General features: G+C 40.9%; 1 protein-coding gene across 2 annotated transcripts in view; it reads right to left on the bottom strand.

Annotated features, from left to right (window-relative positions):
* Positions 1-23,718, bottom strand: part of MTUS2 (microtubule associated scaffold protein 2) — a 193,678-nt gene that overhangs the window by 151,655 nt on the left and 18,305 nt on the right. The gene's annotated exons all lie outside the window — the stretch shown is intronic.

The following is a 23,718-nucleotide window of genomic DNA, read 5'->3' as shown; positions in this document are numbered from 1 at the left end:
GTGTCTGCCCTTTGTGTAGAGAAAAGCACAGGGTCTGTGGTAAGGCCATCAGTTACTCTGTAGAGATGTGGAAGAAAGCTGCCCACCAGGAACATCCCAAGAGGTATCATCATCCTAAAGGAAGCAAGGAGGAAATTGTGCTGTGGCTCTGCCTGCCCCACAAGTGCCCTTTCGCTGGGGTGAGATTTGCAGAGCGGGACGAGAGGTGCGGATGATCTGAATTCAACATCTCTGGTATCCTTCCCTGCAGATTCCCCTCCTAGGACAAACAAGCTGTAATCAGCCCCTATCAACACAGGGCCTTGCTGGGGTCCAGCTTGTTTGGTAAGAAGCTCCTCATTTTTAGAAGTACAACTTAAAAATGTGCATTTACTCAAAAGTTCTCTGGTGATTTACATGACTCTGTGTGTATTAGTTACGCGGGACCTCTGAGTGTGCTGAAAAAAGTTCCTGCCCTGCACATCTTGTAGCTTAAAAGAAAAGATCCAGGAAAAAATCAAATAAGAAAGGGAGTACAAGAAAAGATGTATTATCAGTTATTAACTATTTGCTTCAACCAGAGCTTATGCACATTAAAAAGAAAAAGAAAAGAAAAAACCCCAAACAAACCAAAATACTCAGTACTCAAACCATGTGGTCTTAACGTAAAGTCCTGCAGTTCTTTCTCAGGTAGAGCCTCAAACTAACCAACAGCAAGATTAACCTGAGAATAATGTTTGCTTGATTTCCTCTTGCCCCAGGATATACACCTTACAGAAGCTCTGTGGACTAGGAAGCTGTAATCAGTATAATCATGTTTTTATACCGAAATGGTATGAATGGGAAATCACATGATCAGGATACACTTTGCTTAGAGAACATGGTAACTCCTTGGTAGAGCAACCTATACATGAAGGCATTCATAAAGGGTTACACAAAGAGGGTAAATACAATTGCACTAGAGCCAATAGGATGTTGACAAAAAGATACTGGAGGGAAACAGTAAAGCTTTCAAAAACATCTATTTCATGATAAATAGTACATGACTTACATTTTCTCCACTGAAATTTCTTGCTGCCTGTGCAAACATTTTCAGCCATTAATGGAAGTAAGGACACCACATGAAATATGGCAAATATCAGAATCTCAAGGATTTCATGCATAAAAAATCCATCCTGGGAAGCAGCAGCTATCATTATTTTAGTTCCTTATTTACTATTTCCTAACTCAAAAATACCATGCTGCTATCCGGCACCTCCAAACTGTGTTACCATTTTCATTCTTGTTAAACATGCAGCTAGGAAGTAATCTGCTTAGCAACCAGCACAAACATATTGCACCAGAAGAAAAGAAAGGTTACTTGACAAGCAAACTGGGCTAGAAGCCAGCTAAAAGACCCAAAGGCACCTCAGTCAAAAGCCTGTGTTTTCTGAATAAACTATAAATTAATAAGAGGAACAGCAGGGACAGACTAAGTCAACAGTGATTTCGGGGCATACCCATGCAGGTAAGCCATTGCCTATGCATGCTGTTATTATGGCATATATTCAGAATAAACGAGAAAGAGTTGGTTCCTTGTGCAAATTTTCCACTGTGTAATCTATAGCTGAAACAAATAATTTGGCCTCCTGGGCCTCCCAAGCCACCAGAGCACCGTCCCCACAGTAGCACAGCTGGGTGCCCAGCGCCCTTACCAAGAAGGTACCAGGTTGCCCTGGCATGTGATGAATGGAATTAATCATTTGGGGCTTTAAAAAACATTCTCGTGGCTGTATGAGCAATCAAATGCCATTGCACTTGGGGCATTCTGAATACAATCAATGCAACAGAAGTGAAGGACCAGATTTAGGTATCTTTTACAGAACCAGACAGAGGAAAAGGATGAGAAGGGACTGATGGAGATTCTTGCTTCCTCTGAACCCACAAAGATGCTCAGACTTTGAGGATATGGCCTCAAATCCTTCCAAAGCCATCCATGTGTGACCTCAGGATAGCTGTCACACTGTGCTTGCCACCTGTGCACAAGGGGAACATTGTGAGATAGGCAAAAATATCTGCCCAGCAAGCAGTTGCTCTAGCCAAGCATGTCCCTCTAGCCCACCAGAGCATGTTGTTGAGCTTAGGAAGAAATCACGGCCCTGTGCATGTTTTCCCACCAGATCCATGCCCAGGACCTGTGAGGACTTGGCCATTTTCTGCTGCCTGTCTTCTAGGGGAGGAGGCAGCAGAATAAAGTACATAGGAACCCTTGACTGCAGCAGGGAGGGCTGTGAGGACACCCTCCAGCTACTCTTCAGGCCAGTCACTAACAACACACTCTCAGGATTTTGTTCACATCAGAAGGCCCAAAAGCTTGTGTGGCACCACTTTGGGACAAAAATGCATGAAAACTCTCCTGAGAACTGACAAGATTCACACTCACTCTGCAAAATATCGCTGAAAACTTAAAAAAAGGCTGGGACACCTTTGATTCAAAAATAATTGGCAATGATGCAGCATACTGAGAATGAAAAAAATCTTTTCGATTCCATTCTGACAAAAGACCAAGTCAATAATGACTCTAATGAGGTAGAAACATCTAGGAAGTCACTAAGATAGGCTCCAAATGGATCAATAGCATGTAAGGCAGACCATATGTGCTGATAGAATAAAAACATATGCTTTAAAGGACAAATGACTCATGAAGAATTGGTTAAGCAGGATACATTGCGTGCAGGTACAGCATTGCAGGATGCTGCTACAACAAGCAACTCTCTGGGGAGAGATCACAGCCCAGTATCATCATCTGTACATGGGAAAAGAAATTTGGACAAAAAATAGCAGAGTTGGGTGGCACAATTGTAATCCAGTTTCTGAATATATTAAAATAGAAAATGCTGTATTCCAGGAACTCTTCATATTCACAGAAATAATCTTTCCACTATTCTACGCTCAAGTACAGTGATTGTTTTCATAACATGAATAGCTGCATCTCTGATGTGACACGTAGCACAAGAAATAAACAATTCAGACTTAAAGCACACCCATCTAAAGATGGAGGACACATTTTGGAGAGAACTACACATCATCCATCATGTTAACAGTGGCAGAGTGGAAAGCAGCCAGATCAAAAGCAATCAATGTCCATAGCTCATCTTTAAGGATAAGAGATGGCACCAGAATTTAAGGTATGAATGGATCATAGCTGACTCAATACAAAGTAATAGTTCAGTAAACATACCTGTACTAGTCACTTGCTTTCTTGTACAAGTTAAAAGAAAAAAGAAATCAAACCCCTCAAATTATAGGGACATCTTACTGGGCAAAAATGAGTTTTTTTCTGTTCCAAACCAGCCAGAGACCACAAGGAGGAAAGCAAGCCTTTCACACCCTCCCACTAGGAAGAAGACACACAAGTTATTCTGGATGCACTTAATTTTTCAAATGATCCTCACAAAGATTTCATAATCATTGCCCAAAACAGACATGAAACCCTGGGCATGAGGCAATGGTAATTCCTACCTGCTGTATCATAGAACTGGAAGACAGAAACAGGGCAGGTTGACATGGTTCTCCTTGAGATGAGATTCATAGGTGCAATCATAGGTGTCCAAATGCCATTTTTAAACATCATAATGCACTTGAGACATCTGCATGGCATTGCAGACATCTACGGGCAAACAAGGCTGAGGGGATCTCCTGGGGTCTCCAAGTCAGCACAGAAATCTACAGTGACACAACTGAATCCCCCCTCCCAGAACCTTCCTTGTGCATTCACCCAGGCCCTGTCCTTCATTATGTGTTCAATACAGCTCATCTATCTCATTTGTGATAGGACTCTTCCTTTTGACCAAAAAAAAACCCTGCAAAATCTGCCACAATGAAAAGGTATACTTATTTCTAGATGAGAATAAACTGTCCCTTAGTCAAGGCCACCCTATCCAAACAAGTCCTTTCCCAGCCAGGCCTTCTCAGACAATCCTTAGAGAGACCTGGGCTGGTGGCCGCAAGAGCTGAACCTTCCAACTTCATTTTATAGGATAAACATGCCATTTTAATTCCTCTGACAAGGCCATGCTTCACTGAGTGCATGAGCAGCATCCCATCCCTGGCATTTAGAAGCAGAGCTCCAAGGCAGTGTAGGTTCATGGCCCTGATTTTTGTAATGCTACTTTTAAGGACAGAGCTTGGTGCTATGGAGGTCTTGTTCATATTTCAGCTGGTTTGGAGCCCAAGATGTAACACAAAGGTTTTTAATGCCTCTTGTGCTGCAGCAAGCTGACCAAGGCTCTTGCAAGGGGAGGGCTTGCACTTGCATTTATTCTGACCACACTATGACTAACTTAAGAGGGTACACGGAGGAGATGACTGTCTCTGAGCAAAGAAAAATCCATGAGCAAATTGAGCTGGTTCAATTAATCAAGAGTACCCTGCTCTACGTGTGGTTTCTGAGTTGGATCCTAGGAAAAAGAGATCGTTTATCTGTATGTAAATATGCTCACGTTTTCGCTCCACATTTTCCTCCATAAGAATTCTCCATCCTATGGTGCAGTTATTTGCAAATTAGCTTAAAGGGCTCATTCTTTGCCAAAGCCTACTTATAAGAGGAGAAAAAAGGTTACTTTGCTGTTGATAAAAGAAATACATTTAAGACTGAATGACAACTCATTATTTTTGTGCTACGCAAGGTAACTCAGTGCCCTCTGAGAAGGGTTTCAGCTCCAGAGGTTGCAAGTGTTACATGACAGCAAGGACTGCTGGACTGGCACGTAGTCAAAGGACAGGAGGAGAATGATGGGATGTGGGGGCAATATTCAGGGCAGGTGTACCCTTATTACAGCTGCATCCTACAGCAGCTCGCAATAGATAAGCACAGATCATGGTGGGCTTTCCAAGGTCTACCTGCAGTGCCATGACCCAGTCCAGCATGTTCAGCTGCAGTGGGGACCTGGAAAAGAGCATTTTGCTTCTCTAGAAACCATTCTTGTTCATCACGCAAAGTCTTTGGTATATGGTAATTAGCTGTCACTGGTTGGGCTGCTTCTAGAAAGGATCATCTTCCATCTGCTGATGAGCTGAGCCCAAAATGCCTATCACCTCGTAAAGCCAGTGCTCCTTCAGCTCTTTAGCCAACCAGTATCACACTACTGCCAAGGTTGCTCCCGGGGTGACGTTCCCTCTTTCATCTCCTCCAGCAGCAGCTTGGGACACATGCTTGGCATGAAAGCATCAGTGCTAAGAGGACCCAGGGATGGGGGTGAGTGTCATGCTGGGTCCCAAAGTATGCATGGAGCAGGTAAACAGGGTTGTGGTGTAAATAATAGAACAGCTTTGTAAGTAAATATTTGAGGTTTGAAGACGGACAGAAACCCTTACAGCGCTGCTGCAGGCGTGCAGTGCTGCTGTGCAGCGCACCTCTCAGAAATGCTCTGACAGGATGCTTGAAATTGAACTGCTTAGATGACGACTAATCCATCCAAATGGCTGGACTATTGTAGGTAAAACCAAACGGTAAGTTAGATTTTTTTATTGCATTCTTTCATTTTAACTACTAAAGGTACCATCTGAAATTTAGAGAAGGAACGTTTAACTTGTCAGTTTCTCTAAAGACAACTAGTTTAGAGGCAAGACAGTAAAATATTGACAGCTCCTGATAAATATATACATATTTTTGCCAGTAACAAATAATTTTTAACAGCTTAATACAGTATTTTTTACGATGACTAAGATTGGTGCACTCATACCAGTAAACACACCTCTATTGCTTCAGAAGAGATAATTGCTAGGCATTATATCATTTCATGTATAATAATTTCTTCCTCCTTCCTTGGAACAGAAATAATTCATAGCTAAGAGTATTACTGGGTCATAACAGGGGGTCCTAGCTAGTGTTACATAATAAAGCATTCAGAGTCTCTAACTACTCTAAAATGCAATTTAAATCATGTTAAGACCACCATTGTACCTTGAAGGAAGGAAAAGCATATACTTTCTTCTGTACTATAATAATATTTACATTTAAAGAAACTATTGTTTGAGTTCAAAACTTCCAGGCAATCTTCAGTCTGTTTCTCTGTCACAGTATCTGATATCACTGAAGGTTTCAGCACACACATTTCACAGTAGCTACGATACATTTAAAAGATCTTTTAAGGGCACAGCTCAGTGTCACAGTGTGCAACGCAGGGCCGTGCACCCGCTGCAGAGCTTCTGGCTGGAGAACACCATTTGCTTAGGTCACAAGCAATGCTCATTAGCACTTGCAAAGTCCTGAGTATGTTTACAGGGTTTAAAAATTATTTGGATTAATAAAATCCAAATCAACTCCCGCACATGGCAGTGCAGAGGACAATTGGGTCACTAGATCTCCACTCTGTGGATTCTCAAGTCATTTTAAGTGCATGTTTAAGAGATTAAGTAGCACTATCTAAGCATTCAGAAGAATTTTAAATGCTGAGATATTTATCAGGTCAAATATATATGTCTCCATTGTTTTCAGTGATGGATTAAGCACATGCAAAATCTTTCCCTAATGTAGTTTCAGCTACTGTTCAAAATGAGGTAGTCTAACAAATGTAATTAGGACAATGAAAAAAAAAATCCACGTGTGGAAATATCCAAAGGGTTTCTCCAGAATTCTTTGAAGAAATGCCTCCTGTGTTTTTTAATCAGCAGTGTGCTGGTACGAGTGCTGCATGTTCATAAAGCTATATTAGTACGCCCTTTCTTGCACTGGGGTCCCTCCGGCATTGGATAGGTTAAGCAACTGCTGGTATTAAATTAGCACACTGATTTCCACTGTTAACAAAGTTCCTGCATCTTAAATTACAGATAAACTATTCCAATACACCCAAGGAGAAAACGAATTAATGCACTCTTACCAAAAAAAAAAAAAAAACCAACACAACAAAAAAGCAAACATGTCTGAGCAATTGCAAAGAGAAGATGTATAGATCAGCTGAATAATTATTAGAATATTTTTAAACCAGACAGATAAGTATGTGTTTACTCAATGTAGCTGAGCTGAGCTGACTGTTTCAGCAAACAGCATATAGCTAGGGAGAGGGATGAACATTTTAATGTACTCACTACTGCACAATAATTAAGGAGAAATATATTTTCTGCAATTGCAGCTCATGCTGGGCAACTTCTCCTACAACCTCATTCTAAAGCCACTTGTATTTTTACTTTATTGGGTTGGAAAGTGAGATTGGTTGGAGCAAACAGAATATGCCAGCTCTTTTTTATAATGCTCTGGTTTTCTTCACTAGTCCATCACTAAAAGGCACAAACAAATTTATTCTGAACACAGCTTAAAGAGAACTCGGATGCTTACCTCCATTTACGGGAAGTTTTGAAGGGATCAGGGAAGAAGATAAAGCACATTTGAAAGTGTCATGCCCTCAGCCTGCGAGAGACCAGAGCCTGTAGGAGTTCAGACGGGTTAAAGCCATACCAGCACATAAACACAAGAGGCATTACTACATCTCACCCTTTGCAAGAAAAAGGATCACTTCTTGGGCACAGTTCAGATTTTTTAGTAATGCTACGTGGTGCATTTCACTAATGAAAGGCTTGCGTGTAGTGCGTTTGCCAAGGGAGACCAGTCTTCACAGGAACATAGGGACTGGACAGTGAGTTGTGGTCTTCAGTCATCTTCCTGGCTCCGCTGTTTCCCTGATGGGTAGCCTTGGGCAAGTCATGTCAGCTCTGACAGGTTTAATTTCCCTGTCCTTGTAGGGGATCAGTGATTGAGTTCCATTAAAAAAGTTTTACAAAGTGGGTTCATATTAGCTCTCTATAACTAGGCCAGGTCTGCAAATCACACTCAAAGTAGAAGTCTAAAGATTAGGAATAGAAAATTATCAGAGGTCTTTGAAAGTATGGCCTGAAAAAAAGCTGGAGCACTTGGATTGATTCATTTCTACAGAAGGGAAATGAGATGAGACATGACAACAGTCTTCAAATATGTATTAGGTAGAAACAATTCTCTGCATGTGTATTGGGCAGAAACAATTCTCTGCATCCTTTGCAGACAGAACAAGAGAAACAGGTATAAACTCCTGTGAGAGAAATATAGGTTAGACATCATGAATTATTTTAAAAAATTAAAAAAGGAATAAGCTTTCTAGGCAAGCTTCATCTTTTAAATATGTTATAAACAACAATAGAGAAAAATCTGCCCCAAATCTTGCAGGTATAGCTGATCATGCTTCAGGACAAGGACATCTCACCGTGCTGCCCTGTTTTCAATGACCCCATGTCCTCATCGCCCCGAGAAAGCTTTGTGAAATGTCTTGCATATATTCGTTATAATTTCTTAATTGAAAAAGTATATGTTATCAAATACAGTCTTTTCTGGCTGCATTCTGTCTATATAGACTTCTACTTGTGCACCAGAATATAATACACATTAGGACCAAGTTTCTAGTCCATGTTTTGTGGTCCATATGAAAGCGCCTTTAATGTCTAACTTCCCTTTTTGCTATTCTTTGATTAGCTTGTTCTAATTTCCCTGCAGTTCACATGACACAGTTCTCTCTTTTCCCTACCCAGTGTTAACAAGGAGGCATCTCAGCTGCTGGTTCTGTAAAAAAGTCACCCATGGGATTAACTGAGCTCCAAGAAACTGCTTCATAAATTTGAATACTTTGATATGATAAATGCCAAAGCCAACTTTACAAAGATGAAGGACTATATGTATCTCATTGCTGAGGCACTTCCATGCAAGTTGTCCCTCGGTGCAGTAAGTCTGGAGGGGACATGGTTGCATCACATAAAGGCATAAATGTTCCTAAAACTTTCCCCAAGGAAACAGAGCTTCCACTGTAGATGAGAATAAGTGGTTAAATGTGACATTTATGTCCAAACACTTCAAACAGGGTCCTGAAGCATTATCAAGCTCCCCCCCAACAAGGTTTAGGGAAACCATCTCTTCCAGTGCATTGTTCCCACAGCTGGTGGTCATTTTCCCTGTTGTGCTCCCAGGAAGCTCATCTCTGGATGTCTCAGGCAGACCATCCTGGAACAGAGAAGTCCAGAGGCCTGGAGGCACCTGGGCTTCAACTATCCCACATAAACCTTCTTCTAATATGCTCCAAGATGGCTCGTGTGAGAAATGTGGCTCGTTCACATATTCCTTACTTCTGCTTTCCACAAGGCAGCCATAGCAACATTTGCCTGCCACTCAACAGTTTTCTGAAAGAAAACCAATTAATGTACACAATATTCACCAACATCTTTCAATTGAAAATTTTTTAGAAGTATCAATACATTAACCTGAACTTAGAGCCAACAAATTGACTGAACAGGTTTGACCTGTGGTTTTTGTGTATAGTGATATCATGTGACACAGCAAGGATGAATTCTATCACCACACTCCATCACTTCAGCCAGCAACAAGGTGCAAGGCAATTTCTACAGAATCAGTGGAGCTGGCACTAATAACACCGTGTGAAGCTTTTTATATTTCAGATAACTGAGGTTCTTTATGTAGTCGTAAAAAAGTTACCCTTCAAGTGGCTACTAACCCATTGTGTTGTGTTTTGTTTTGTTTTGTTTTGTTTTTAACAAAAGTGAGAGATTTGCAAATGTAGGTTGTTCATTATCTGCTGTTGCTGGAGTTCCCACTTGCAATCACAGCGGAAACACTTTGTTCCCAAGTCCTCTGAATGATATGGATTCCCAACTGGTGCCGCAGCATGGGCTGCTGGAAACATCACCTTCTAAGGTATATGGCACTGAGTAGTCCCCATGAAGCCAATTAAAGAAATTATTCATGTTAATATGAGTGCAAGTGATCCCTAAGCCCTCAATTACTCCCTGTATTTTTACTGCCTAATTCCTGTGCAGCACTTGGAGATCTTGGAAGGTTTGCCTTGAAACTCCATGCTGCGAACCACCACGGCTCATGAAGGGCTTAGGACTCCTGATGTGGGGTGGGTACCAGAGCCACCCCCAGCTAAGCCATCCCTTCCCATCTCTCAGCACTCATAGATTGCTCTGAAACTTTTTATACCATTTTATACACTTCCTTTGAATCACTACCAGAAAAATTGCTTACTCTCCAACAGAATACTGCTGAGATAGAAGGAAAGTGTAAAACCTGAAGCCCCCCAGCTCTTATCAGATGAACAGTAATTCATATAAGGTGACTTGTTACTATATCTTCGTAAAATGTTGCCGGACGTGAATAGTTTGAAATCTGATGAGCAGAATTTAGATTGCTGAGCAACAGAAGCCCAGTGTCCACTGTGGCATATTTATCTCCAGGTCTGCAAGCTAATTCTAAAGAGAAGTTAAATTCAAATAAATTTATTCTAAGCGTAACCAAAATGCTGTAAATAACATATCACTTGATACACAGGAATATACACTACATACTGCAGGATGTAAACCTCACTAAGTGCTGCACAAGCCTAGTTTTCAGGGGTGTATTTTACTGCACTATGCTTCTACATCTCAGCTCTCACTCTCAAGGCACATTTATACTAATATTAACAGGTCCAATACCAAGCCAAGGACATGGGCTGAGAAAGTTGAGAGCGTTCATTTCACAACTGCGCTCCTGGTCTCAGTGGGACCCCCAACCTCAGAGTGCTGTGGCTGCGCAAGGTGAAACATCAGAAGACAGCAGCAGCTGGTGAGCATGGATCCTCACCCCCCACAGTCACAGGCAGAGGAAGCACATCGGTGGCATCAGCAGCTTGTTAGCCACAGGCAGAATTTATACATGCTCAGAGACCGCGGGGCTAATGTGATCAAGCAAGTTATGCATTGCAATCAGTTCGGTCAGCCCTAGCTGCCAACGTGAGATGCCAGCACACCTAGCCTGGCTCCAAGGTGAACCAGGGCATTATTTCAAGCAGGAGGACCTTGCGATGCAGACAGAAGCTGCAAAAAGTTCAAAAGGCTGAGTATGGAGAAAGCCCTGATGTCTTTACAGTCCACCTGGTGGAAAACATTTAAAGTTTTTGGGGAAGGAAGTGGAGCTTCCTTCCCAAAAAACTTCCCTCTAAAATACTTTACAATGAGATAAAGTTTCAAGCAAGCATGCAGTATTTTCCCAGAAGCATTATCAAAGCTAATTACATATACATTTCATTAGTTAATTACAAACTGTAAATGAGCAGGGTGAAACTTTGTGCCTGCTGTAGAGGATGTTATCACAATTCTTATTTGGTGCCAGTCTTCCAAATCACATGCATCACCAGGAGCGTGCACGGTGCCATGCAAGTGATGGACAGCACCAATAAGACAGGGAGTCCCTTGTCTAAAGGTACGACACAAAACACCCAAACAGAGATAGTGCACAGGATTTTGGAATGAAACACTAACTGAATGACCACATTTTCAAAACTGTTAAAATAGGGGACATAGCATATTTTAGCAGGATGATTGCTCCAAATATATGGCCATATGGGAAGGCGAGAAGTCATAAATGGATGACTGCAGAGATCAGAGGATCACTGTTGATGATCATAGAGAAAAAACAGATGAAGAAGAGGCTCTGTGCAGACAGGTATCAGGACATGAGAGGGATTAAGAAGTGAAGCTAGTGCCTAATCATTCTTCTGATACAGAAATATTTCTCACGTGGAAACAATAATAGTACTTAGGAAACGAGAACTTCCATCAATAGTAATTAAATCTCTATTGCCCAAATCAGAAGTGTGTAAATATAAACGAGAGGCATTTACCCTCTATTACTGCATGGTTTCTGCCATGCCAAGCTGCTAGAGAAAATTGTCCTCCCATGGGCCAAGGACCTGTGATGTTTTGTCCTCACCCCCACCAGGGCTGGGCATGACCTTGCTGCTTTGCTTCACCTCTGCCCAGGTGGCAGTGGAGGAGCACTTCCCACAGCCCCTGGCTAAGGACAGAAACCAGCTTACAACAGCTAGTGAGATACCACTCAGGGAAAGGTTTTCCACCTATCCAAACCACTTAAAAAAAAAAACCCCAAAACTACGAAACTGTGGGCTCCATGAAACAGCCAGTCTGACTTAAAATGTACCAATCTTTGCTGGTTTAGACTAGTTTTACTAGGTTTTTTTAACACAATTTCCCTAAAGTGGGGAATACCAAATTCTAGCTGCAAATTGTTCAGCCTGACGGTGCATAGTTTAATCTTCCGACTGTGACTGATAGCAAGTTGATATCACTTAGCGAGCTGCTTGGGGGCTTTGTTCAATTAATCTGAATTTTTTATCTGCAGATACTTTTGATTCGCACAACAGGTAGATGACAGTTCAGGAGTGCACACATTCCCCAAAGCTTTCCGTCAGCACAACTAAGCTTCAGTGCAGGATCGTTGGTAAGCCATGCATAATTCAGGACGTTTCTTAGAGCAATCATCACTTTGCTAAAGGAGTGGGACTGACTTGTGCGCATAAGAGAGTGTTTCTTAGTATCAGCTTTTTTCTTTTATATTTTCATGCATCTTACTTTCAGGTTGAAGCTTTTTTAATCTACATCTTAGACATTTTTAGAACATACTAACTATTAATGTGTTTGGAAGGCATACAGAGACCATGACGCTACCTCTTATTCTTCTTACTTTCCCACACAGCTTGACAGTGTACAGGCCTGTTCTGTATCTAAATTTACAAGCTGTGACAAGTGATAAATATCCTAATTCTAAAAAGCTATTGTGTACCTCTGAGACAATTAAAATTCCTTAGATACCTAGATGCAGTACATAATACATTTAGTCAACATTAGAACATGTCAGAGAAGGAACGTTTTATCCCAGGACACATCCAAGCATCTAAAAATAGGCCTTCAGTTTAAATAAAAGTATTGCAATAATGTTCACTGGGAAACCCCCTTTCCTCAGATTACAAAAGTAATATTAATTTTTGGATCATCTCATGCTGTGCAGTAAGCACTGAGCAGAAGAGTTTATAAAAAGTCCCAAATAAATTATATCTATATTTTTTTAAGACTAAAAATACTAGTTAAAAGTGATGCATATTTAATTGTTTCATCTAACCCAAGAAAGTCATACCATACACTTCAGGGCATAGACTGAACTCTGATCAGCCCTAATCCATACATTTTAGCATCAGGAAAAGAGAATGCAAGGATTTCTCAGGTTTGGTCATAACATGTTTTGATCAAGACACGCCATTTTATTCAAAAGAGATCATTCCTCACTCAGTTTTGCTCAGCTTTCTCTGGAGGTTGTACACACCTTTCAGGGATTGCTGGCAGGAAGACAGTTTAACTGTGAGGTGTGATAGAAAAGAAGTTAATCACTGACTAAATATAAATATTAAGCTATCATGGCACCTGAAATGTACGCTATTGTTGAGATGCAAAGCAGTGGCAGGAAACAACTCATTCCTTCATATACTATATTCCTTCTCTACTTTTAGTGGTGAAGCAGAAGGGCATCTCCCGATTTTTCTTTGCCAATTAGAAGCTATTTTCTTTCTTTGTTGTAGTTTAATTAAGGAATATCACGGAATTTGTCTTCTTTGAGACAGGTTACTTTGAAAAAGAAAACAAAAAGAGGACACTGACATCTTCAGTTGGAGAAAGGTTCATGACATGCAAGAACTAACTGATCTGGGCTCGTTTTGTGTCACCAAGGTCCATTGTGCACAGTTAATGTTGCAGGTGGCTGCTGCTGGCATCAGTCCATCAGCTGGCCAGTGTAGGCATCATCTCCATTGCATTTTGGTTAGCAACGTCTACCTTTTTATGTAGAAAAACACGCTGTGCAATGCTTAATAGCCCAATTCAGGCAGTGTGCACTAAAATAACACGGTAATCTTATGACAGTTTGGTGAATCCACACACAGCAAGAGATGCGTGCCATTCTGAGATGGACCTCACCAACATGTGAACAGATGTTGAGGTTTGTATGGGAATGCTGCCAGCTGTTCTGGCAAGGTCCAGTTCCCATCTGTGAACCAGAGCACTTCTTTCTTTCATCCTAAATGCTCGTATTTCTGCCTAAGTATTTCTGACGGTGTAGCCTTCTATGGAATAGTGATGGTAACTTATACTGCGTGAAACCGTATCAGCAGTCCATGAAGTTGGAACAGCAGAAACTAAAGATTCACACCATGTAGCCCAGCTTAATCAACTCCTTGCCACAAGAAACAGACAGTCAAGGCTTGTTTGCAAATCACAGTTCAACCCGAGCAGCAGCAGCTTTCTCCTCCAACCACACCAACCTTACAAGTGGACCCTTCAAGCTGCCACATGGGAGGCATGCTACAATTTCTCAGGCTCATGTCCAAGGGATTGAACACTTGCTAGCCGCTGATGGTGGTAACCCTGATGTGTGCCAATAGCCTACAGTTTGTGATAACTCCCACTCGGGAGGAAAATACTGTGCAATTGTTTCCATTCTATTCAGCTTAGTGTTCTTTGTTGGAGGGTGTCAGTTTGTCATTATTCTGCCAGTGCTGGTTTTACCTATTTCAGACCTCAGTCAGCTTTCTTCTAGCATTTAAATTAACTTTGGAAATCCCAAATTGAAAGCCTGTGGCTTTGCACCTGTCACAAGACAAAGAACCACAACATTTTGAGGTGTTTACAGCCTCATGTCGTCTTGCCCAGGCCTCTAGAGACTGTCATGCAGCAAGCCAGAAGGAAAGGCTGTTTAAGCTGCAATTTTCAAGTTCTTGGATCACAACTAACAGACTTGTAGCAATACTGAAAGCAGCAAAAGATGCTGTTTCTTCTTTTTATTGCAAATATTCTCAAGAGTACCTGGAAGACTTACATAAATGACCTCAATTTTAACCTGTTTGGACTAGATTAGTGTGATGGAAAAAATGTCATGGGTGAGATTGCAGCACAACCTCTACATGGGAAAAGTTTTTCCTCTATAAATAGCGCTGCACTCTTTCGGCTGTAACACTTCCCTCGCTACTAAATTAGAATTCAGAAGTCTTCTGCAGGATTCATAATGGGATCAAAGATTAGAAACTTCTTTGAAGTTTGTCTTCCTTTGCTCCACTGTTAATACATACCTGCACTAATCCACCATGGTTCTCCTAAACTAATCAGTTGCTCTCCTTCCCCAAAAGGGACAAGTACACAGGCTTTTTTCAAATCCCCATTTATTTGTGTTCATTATCCACACTTCATTTTGCAAGGGCATAACATTTTGTTAATTGATTTTTCATGTACTGTAAAGAGGCCAGCTCTGTTTTCTGAAACATTTTGGTCTAAATGCAATTTGCCGGTAATATTTACAGTACTTATAACTTTAATTCTGTTTATTGCTAGTAAGGTAGACAGTGGATTGAACTGTGTGCACAACAAATTCATAATATTTCACCTTTCGCAACAGCTATTAATAATATGATTGCAATGAGATCATCTCAGTCTCACTTTTTAAATTTGGTCCTTCTTGAAAGAGATCAAAGAAACACTGATCCTTAAGGTTATTTGGCTGTTGTTTAGGAAAATAAGCTAAAAACAGCCTCACTGACCCTAAGCAGAAATTACAGAAGGGAAAATACAATTTCAAAAATCCTTCCAAAATTTCTGTAATTCAAAACTGTGACACAGGTACTTTGTCTCACTGCGACTCAAAATTGGCTCATAACTACCATATCAAACTTCTTGTGTCTTTAAATTAATGGTTATTTTTGGAAAAGCCTATTATCATAGAGTTTGCAATAATTTTTGTCATTGGCAGTAATTGGTTCAATTTGGCACCTGTTTGACTCATGGATTTTAAAGCTGGAGTCCCTCACTGTGCTCACTGGCTCTGACCTCACAAACAATACAAAATGCAGAACTGAACCAGAAGCAGTATGCAGTGCTTTTCGGAGACGGATCTTTACGGATTTTAACGCATCTAGATTTCCACAAGCTTGAATTTTGGAAAGCACAAAAGCTGTGGATGAAGTCAATGAAACACCCCAGTGATGATCCCCTTCATTAGACGTCCAGAATTAACCCTTTCTAAGTACTGATTTAGAAACTGTAATGAAATGCACGAGAGGGACATGCTGAAGAGGAAAGTTTCTCAAAAGTTCTGCAAGGTCATACTTCATTAGTGGGAGACTATGAAGATTATAACTGAGATTCCATTAGAAGGCAGATTAGTCCAGAACAGAGAGGGGGAAAAAAAAATAAGAAAAAAAAAAAGAAAAAAAAAATTGAAAAAGAAAAGAAAAAGAGAAATGGAAGAGCTCTCACTTCTTCAAAGCTTTATTTCTTAATTTTTCTTTGGGCTAAATTAAGAGATTAATCCATTCTGATGAATGCCCACAGGGTTCACTTCCAAACGAGTATTTTCCCCCTCATCAGATAGAATAGGAAGATTAGAGTATGAAAAGGAGACAATTTATAGTGAGTTTTCTGGTCTTCAGAGGGGTTTCAATTTGGATGTGACAGATACGTTCCAGCTGCTTCTTGCCTTCATATTTTCAAAAGGATATTTTAAGTGCTACTGTTCTGAGTGCTGTGCATCCCCAGAAAGACATGTGCTGTGCTTTCCCCTGTTACAGGCTCCAGACTGACCGTGGCTTTTTCCCAGACTTTGGAAGTCGCACTCCACCAGCAGCTCTCTTCTATAATCCCGGCTGCAGAGGGGACCAGTCTCCTGTTCCCTTCACATGCCTATCAGAGGGTATTCCCTTCAGGCTCTGGGAACACTAGATGCTTTAGAAAATGTGATTTAAAGACTGAAAAAGTAGTTATTTTAGCAATGGTTTTGCTGGTTTCTTTATATCCCCCTATGAAATGAATGAAGTTCATTAAACTGCAATAAAAAAGTAGTCATGATCTCCTATTGACCAGGGCAGAACAAAACCAGCCACAGGACACCTCTCAAATAAAGAACGGGCTGATGAAACAGCCCAGTCTAGGGGTACCTAAGCAGGCTGCCACAGTAGCTACATTCATGAGACTCATCATTGAATCTACATCTCTCCATAGAGTCAAAGGAGAGAGATAGTTCGTGTGCCTGTGATGGGAAAAATCTACTCATGGGGCAATGCACTACCTTCTCTGTGGAAACTGGTGTCTGGAAGCCCGGTGTGTGAGTGGTTTGAACTGCTTTTTACCCTCTGCAGATTAAACACTACAAGTCACAGTGACTAAATTAGGCACTCGTAATCAGTCAAATAATCCTACGTGGAAACGGGCCAGGAAAGAGGATTTGTCACTATCCATTTCTTCCTTGTCGCCCCATTACCTAATACCTCCGCAAACATTTGTACTCTCCCACCCCATTTTACAGACAGGCAAGTGAGGTGGATAATTTAAGTCACTTTTAAAAAGCCAGACATAAATAAGTGCCAAAAACTGGAAATGGAGCTGCCAGGTCTGAGCCAGGACAATTTTAGCACACAGACACAGAATCTCCCAGACCGGCCTTCTTACACCTAAAAATGCAGATTTTATATGGCATTTTACAACAATAACAAACATGATGATTAAGCACTCTGTTGAAGCTGAGCTGGCACGAGAACTTGGCAAAATTCTTTTAGCTGTTCTTTGCTTATAAAAAGTGGGCTTTGCACAATTGAGAGTCTCATGAATCTTTTCAGTCTGGACAAACTTCAGCTCAGCAAATTTGCAACCCCTCCAAATGTTTCAGGCTGGCATCTTCACATGAAATTAGTTCTGCATTTCCAAACCAGCTTGATCTTCCTGCCTCTACTTATTCATTGCAGGGAGTGGCACAGACCCTCCCAGGGTGGTACTGCTTCCCCCTTTGGTATGCTCTGACAGGCAGGGGAAAAGGTAACAGCGTAGACAGTAAAAACATTATCTAAGCTATTAAAATATTATCACATTTAAAACACTATCACAAGCACCATATCTAAAACCCACTGAAACTAATGGACAACTTATACTTCAGTGCTGTTGTTTCAGTCTCTGCAAACAGAAAGAAACTGCTGTGCCTATACCTCCAAGTCATTCTTTGAAGAGGTTTTTTTTTCCCAGCGGTAACAACTAGCGTGTGAAAGGTAAATGCTGAGAGTCTGGAAGGCAGCTAAAATGTCTTTTCAGCCCTTGCTCTTCCTGGCTGACACGCTGCACTTTTCCAGATGCTCCACAAAGCTGAAAATCCTAACTTGATACTGTTCTATTTTAGTCCTATTCAGAGTGAAGTGATGGCATAAAGTGATTCTTCCATCAAAATATTAATATCAGGAAAAGATCAGAATGGAAAAAAATTGAATTTGGCATGTAGAAAAATGAACAAAGAATCAATTATAGACATATGATTGGAATGTATTTTCATATAGGAAAATCTTTGTATTTGCATTCTTATGTATTTAAGAACAATTGGTATATCTGTCCACCATGCAACAGTTTTGAATGTTCTACATTTTTGGAGGCAATTAGCCATCTATTCAAGGCTTCTGTGGTCACTTTAACTTCCCCATTTCTCCACCCACCTGAATCTGACACTTTGACATCTTTGCTTATTAGAATGGAAATTCAACATTTAGCAAGGCCAAGCAATGCAAGGTCACAAACCAGTGCGAAATCCATACATTGAAGAAGGGATTGTGGAAGTTTACATAAAACATGCAGTTTCATATTTCTATAATTTGAAACAAAACAATAGCTGTCATGAGAAACAAGTTTTGAAATATTCATCACCATTTTCTTGCTCAGTCTGAAAAGAAATTGCTTCAGCACTCAGAACTTTGGGTAGACATTGAATGGCATCATGTCTTTTTGTCTAGCACCTTGCTGGAGAAGAATTGCCTCTAACACCATGCTATTATTCTATTTTAAGAATTTCAAGCAACAGGGATTTCATCACTTGAGTTGGAAGATTATTTAACAGACTTGTAGACCTTATGACTACGAAGTATTTCCTGATATTACACCTACATTCTTTCTTCCATTTCCTAAATTCACAGCCGTTATCATACCCCAACTCATTCTAAACAATCCGTCCTTCTTCCAGTCCTCCACACATCAAACTGTTTCACAGTGCTTAATGAACTGGTTCCCATGCGGTACTTACAGCATGTTAGAGCCTATTCTGATGAAGTACATAAAACTAATTATGTGAGCAGAATATTCAGCTGATCACTAGAAATGCAGATACAAGGAAGTGAGAGAACTCTAAGCCCTTTAAACAGTAAAACAGAAATTACAGCCTGGGCATTGTGTTACTGCACAGCAGTATCACAAGACAATATCGGGAACCACATCCCACAACTGTGAGCTTTTGGTGTACAACGTGAACTTCTTAGGCAAATTTTACTGGGCAGACACAGGAGAAGCTTCAATATAGTGTATTTAAAATTCCAAGGGAAAATACATTAGGTTAGGTATTTTGTTATAAGTTGGATATTTATGAGTTTTTTCTTTATGTTTACCAATTGTTTCACTCCACTCCAAACCATACTAGTTTCAACCTTAACATGACTTTGCTAGTCATTCACATTTTCTCATATTTAGCACTCACACTCCTCTTAGATTGAAGTATTTTTCAATTCTAGCCAATTTAGAGTGTAAACAAACTCAACAGTTTTTTGACACACAAAAAAACCCTCTGTCTAAATAAAGAATAACGGTTTAGAATATTATGCATTTTTAAACCTCAAAAGTAGTAGGCCACAGCTGAGGGTAAACTTGAACTTTTCAGGTAATCTTGAACTAAAATATTACTGTAAATCCTATCTGTGGCATGGAACAAATCTGGGGAAGGCTGACAGCTGAACTTGGAGCTGAGCCTCTGCCTTGTGTTTCCCATCCGTCCCATGAGTGTCAGGCTATGTGGCTTTGCCCCAGCATAAGACCTCACGTGGGCCTTGCTGCACTGTGGTACAGCGCTGCTCTGATGTGGGACGTCATTGGATGGGAGGTGTGAAGATGGCAGGGAAAACTGCACACTCCGCACCGAGCAGAGAGGAACATTAGTAGTAATGAAGGATGGACCCTCTCCTATGGTACAACGATCTCTCACTGCCTCTGCTTCTCTGGAGTTGTTTCATTCAAACACAACTGCCCTTGTTCACTGTATTGAACAAAGAGCTCACCCTGAACCATTTTAACCTTTTCATTTTGAACAGAGCAGGACAGCCAGTGGTGAGCCATGGTGAGCTCCCCTGATCCATCCTAGGACCCAGCTTCAAAATGGAGTGCTCTTTGGCTTTTGTCTTTGCATCCCACCTCATTCAGCACGGTGAGAAGCTGCCTCACATACAACCATCATCATGAATGAGCTTCATGGACCCTGGATCACCTGTGTGCAAACTGCAAGTTACATGTAAGCACCAACATGGATTTTAAATGGCCAAAACAGACTAGTGACCCTGGCTTGCAGGTCAGTTCCCTGCCCCAGAAGCTGGTGAGATGCTGAGCGGTTTGGATGCCAGAGCTGTCCCTCCAGCCTCAGAACACAACTGGGCAGGACCCCATAGGAGCAGAGCCCCATGACGACTGATAATGATTAGCAGCTGATGGCACAGCTGTCACAGTTGGTGTGTTATTGGCGAACAGCAGCCTGGCTTATATCCACACTCCAGGCATGGGACTCCAGGGAAGACGAGAGGACAAACAGGCAAGTGCTGCACAGCCTGCCCCCTCCCTACCACAGGAAAAGAGCACAGTCCCACTGCTGCAAATCCATTTAATTGAGTCAGTCAGAGTATGTGAACTATTGCCAGAGTCAGCTGAGGAGCGTGGCACAAGCTCCGTGCACATCCAGGCTTACTGCTTTCAGAGAGGTCATAGGCAGAGGAGAAATCTGGTGAAGAACAAAGCTGCTGCTTAGCAGCTCCGTTAACAAACTTCGCCACAACACAAACATCACGTCTCCTTACTCTAAACAAGTGGGGGTTTACTCTCTAGATAGTATTTAATCAGTATGCCATGACACACTAGTTGGAATTTCTGAAAAGAAACGTAGCCATCAGGGGTTTGGGAAGAGCTAGCACCACAAGACATCTGGCAGGGGAGGGAAAAGCAAGAACAGGATCTCACTAGGACCTCTTTAAGAATCACTGTTTCCCCTAAAACTGTCTGACCATAAAATAAACCTGTGTTTTCCTCTCACCTAGCCATAGCCACTTGCTTTTTAGCAGCTTACAATATATCGTGATTTTTTACTGCAGATACAAAATCTTGAGGTGAGCCCCTCCATTTACAGCAGTAGCAGCCCCTCTGTTTATAACATATGCATGCTTGTAAGATGTTTTCAATTACTTCTGTTCCCCGACTCACAGAGATGCTGCTTAAATAGGAAACAGTGTTATCATATATAAGTTTGAAGATTTCTAAAGCTACATCATGCTGCATATTCTATCCTACCAAGCTAGGAAATTAACAGTAAAACTTTACCCTGCTCTCTAGGAAGCCTGATTTAATTAAAGACATGATCTCAGGTAGTAACTACAGAATCAGCTATTTATTTAATGTAAATAAAACCATTCTTCCAGCAGACAATGAAGGGAAGAAATAATGTGTCATGCTAAGATTCCTGAGCCAATACTTCTCCCTCCCCTCCACTCTTGGGGTTACTTTCTATGCATGTTGAAGTGCTCTGCTGATCTGTGTTAAATAAGCTGCGGTAGAATGGAAAGCAACTGATTTGCGCTCCCTGGGTGTTGGGCAACTGATTTAACTCTTGCTGGCATATAGACTATAAATAGAAAAACATGATACAGTTTCACACTGATAACATTTTTATGAAAGTTAATAATTCAACAGTAAGGAAACAATTTTTGTCTTCCTACGTATCTGCCCTACCAGGAGTGATGAACAGGAGTTGCGTTGCCTTTAATCCAAAGACAGCAGGTGATGTTAGGTGTCTTCTCGTTTGATGACTTACTTGAGGGCTGACACCCCAAACACAGGGCGTACCCTCACCCTCTTGGCAACCCACTTTCTCCCTCTCTCACCCCAGTTCAGGAGGAAGACCTATCCGTTTGGAATTAAAGACAAATAAAAGACTTCTGAGCTGGATGGCTGTGCGTGTCACAGGAACTGCATCAGACAGATGACGTCAGGACATGCTCATTCTCCTACTGTCCCATGGACATGAAGGGAAACTAGACAACAACTTAGACGAGCTACCTAAATTCTCAGCAAGAGCAGAAGTGGTAAGTCCTATTTTTCCTCAGGTGACAGGCTGAGCTCGCCTCTACACAAGTTCGTACAAGCAGAACACTTCCCCTGGGTAATTTTCCTATCTGTCAGAAACATTCTTGCAACATGCACAAGTTGATCACAACATCCTAATCCCAACATTAAAGAGGGTTACAATCTTCAGCCAAGTGAGCTGGAACAAAATGTATGCACCAAATACTTCCACATCCTTCTGGTGACTGGAATATGGTTTCAGTTTTTATGGGCTTAATGCATAAATATAATATCAAAATACACCAGAATATATAAATGAAATCAACTTCTTTTAAGACAAGTGAGGAGTCAGATGTAACTTTCTGTGTCTGAGGTTACTAATGCTTCTTCACAGTTTTTTGAACGGAAATCAATTGACTCAAATTCCACAGTTTGGAGTATTTTCCTTTTAGAGAATTCTCAATTGCATGAACCTGTTTGCGTCTACTGTGTTCAAGGATAGTGCTGTACCTACAGATGTTATTTTTTTCAGATTCATACTTGAAAATTGCTAGACAACATTTCCTGCAGAGATGTAGCTTAGACCTAATCAGAGATCAGGTAATTCTGTCCCTAACAAAGGCTTATGTAACCAAACCCAAAAAGATACAGATAAAAGGAAAAGCTTTCCAAAGGCGTACATGTAGGGTAAAAGCACAAAGCAAAAGAAGCTGATTACCCTCAAAGTAAAGTTTATCAGGAATCAAACAGAAATGAGTGAACAGTAAAACATGATAGTCCAACAGTAAAACAAGATAGAAGCATATGTTTGGGGGCATTGGAAAAGTTAGAAGTCCCCAGACACATTAGTCTGGCATTTCAATTACCCCATATAAAAGCAGAAAGTGAAAATCCTTAGGGTTTTTAACTATTTTCATTTTATTTATTTTAATTCATTTCAAATTAATATGAACATGGAAAGATTTCAAAGCCTGCAGCATCTTGTCTCCTCTGGTCTTCCTATCACCTGGTCCCCCCCCATTTGCACCCCTCCCAGGCTGATACCACTTGCTTTGATATTTGACACAGTTCAGGCTCAATCCAGTCTTCAAAGAAAAACGGCCATGAAAATCCTTCAATCCCCCTTTCCACTCCGAGCCCAGGGCATGCACATACTTCCCAAGGGCTGCACAATCCAGTGGGTATTATTTTGTATTTAATAAAATTAACAGTTTTTACAGAAAACAGGATTTGAAATGACATTTCAGCCATGGGATCCTTCCAAGTCTGTTAGATTAGACAACAGCTATGATATCAGTTCTGATCCCTTTCATATCACTGGCATTATTTGATTAATTTTCTAAACTAAGTTTATTACACTGCATAATAAGAGGCAGAAGAAAAGTAGATGAGAAAGACTACTCTGCTCATTTTAGATAATTGTTGTAAACTGTTCTGCGTGGCTGCAATGTACTTACCAAACACAGTTTACTGTGATTATTTACTTACTTCAGCTTGTAAGAAGGGATATTCTAAGCAAAAACAAAATACAAAAATGCCTCAGGTTCACTCGTAATGTGATTTTTCTTTGCAGCAGGGAAACCGGCCCCTTCTGTATGCAATGTACTATATCCAATGTACATTCAGCACCTATTCATCTATTATCAATAATATTTTTAAAAATTATACTGGGAAATCAAGATACCAAACCTACAACATAGTGGCACAGAAGAGATTAGTGAGTGCTGCACA

Source organism: Leptosomus discolor, chromosome 1 (assembly GCF_034619465.1).
Source record: "Leptosomus discolor isolate bLepDis1 chromosome 1, bLepDis1.hap2, whole genome shotgun sequence".
NCBI classification, from domain to species: domain Eukaryota; kingdom Metazoa; phylum Chordata; class Aves; order Leptosomiformes; family Leptosomidae; genus Leptosomus; species Leptosomus discolor.
Note: the sequence above shows the minus strand (reverse complement) of the source record. Positions and strands in the feature narration are given on the sequence as shown.